At 43.9% G+C, this 1,438-nt stretch overlaps 1 protein-coding gene across 1 annotated transcript in view; it reads right to left on the reverse strand.

Annotated features, from left to right (window-relative positions):
* SEC23A (SEC23 homolog A, COPII coat complex component) overlaps positions 1-1,297 on the reverse strand; it is a 75,309-nt gene extending 74,012 nt beyond the window's left edge. The window contains exon 1 of the mRNA XM_070775490.1: positions 1,181-1,297. The gene's annotated coding sequence lies outside the window, so the exon portion shown is untranslated. The remainder of the gene's footprint in view (positions 1-1,180) is intronic.
* Positions 1,298-1,438: the final 141 nt, after the last annotated feature.

A 1,438-nucleotide genomic window follows, 5' to 3' on the forward strand; every position in this document is an offset into this window, starting at 1 on the left:
ATCACAGCACGCCAGGCCTCCCTGTCCATCACCAACTCCCGGAGTCCACCCAGACTCACGTCCATCGAGTCAGTGATGCCATCCAGCCATCTCATCTCTGTCGTCCCTTCTCCTCCTGCCCCCAATCCCTCCCAGCATCACAGTCTTTTCCAGTGAGTCAACTCTTCGCATGAGGTGGCCAAAGTACTTGAGTTTCAGCTTTAGCATCATTCCTTCCAAAGAACACCCAGGACCGATCTCCTTTAGAATGGACTGGTTGGATCTCCTTGCAGTTCAAGGGACTCTCAAGAGTCTTCTCCAACACCACAATTCAAAAGCATCAATTCTTCGGCACTCAGTTTTCTTCACAGTCCAACTCTCACATCCATACATGACCACTGGAAAAACCATAGCCTTGACTAGACAGACCTTTGTTGGCAAAGTAATGTCTCTGCTTTTTAATATACTATCTAGGTTGGTCATAACTTTTCTTCCCAGGAGTAAGCGTCTTTTAATTTCATGGCTGCTGCCTTGTTTACTCACTTGTAAAGTGGAAATAATACTACCCCCTCACAAGATTTCCCCTGAGAATAATGATAACTTCTGGGTGTTGGCATTAACTTTGTTCTTTGCACTATTTAAGAAATCTTTCTTAAAAACAAAAAGGAATGGCTACTGTAGTAATAATATCAATTTTGGATAAATATAAACTGATCTTTGGCACAGCCAAGTACAAGAAATTCCTCTGGGAAACTAATTTTACATTCATTTGGCATCAGATAAATCTGGGTTGGAATTGGCTCTTCTCTTTTGTTGTTCTTGTTCAGTGGTGTCTGACTCTGCGATCCCATAGACTGCAACACGCCAGGCTTCCCTATCCTTCACCATCTCCCAGAGTTTGCTCAAACTCATATTCCTGGAGTTGGTGATGCCATCCAACCATCTCATCATCTGTCACTCCCGTCTCCTCCTGCTATCAGTCTTTCCCAGCGTCAGGGTCTTTTCCAATGGTTCTTCTTTATAAGAAAATTACAATTGTCCTTAACCCCTCTTTCAGTCGATTTCCGCCCCCACAGACCTTGCATAATACCACTTACTTTAAAAGACAGTAAAAATTAAATGAGGAAATGCAGGTGATGTGAATTTAAAGCTCAATACATGATTGTTACAGTAGCTGCTCATTAACTTAAAAAGTACTTACAGTTCCCTCAATACTAACGATGCATAAAAGTTAATAACCCTCAGTCTTAGAAAGGTATAAGAATAAAACCCAGAAAAACTTCAGAACCACTTCTACAAGGAACTCAGTTCGCAGTCTTCACGACAGCACCGGACGTTTAACTCTGGGACAAGCTTCAGGTTTGCTCATGCGCAGTTACGCCCCCTAAGGCCGGCCTCTTGCTCAACTCCGCGCCTAATCCGCCTCTACGTGCGCCTGCGCTGTGACCCCAGCTCTGGC

Source organism: Bos indicus, chromosome 21, assembly GCF_029378745.1.
Source record: "Bos indicus isolate NIAB-ARS_2022 breed Sahiwal x Tharparkar chromosome 21, NIAB-ARS_B.indTharparkar_mat_pri_1.0, whole genome shotgun sequence".
NCBI classification, from domain to species: Eukaryota; Metazoa; Chordata; class Mammalia; order Artiodactyla; family Bovidae; genus Bos; species Bos indicus.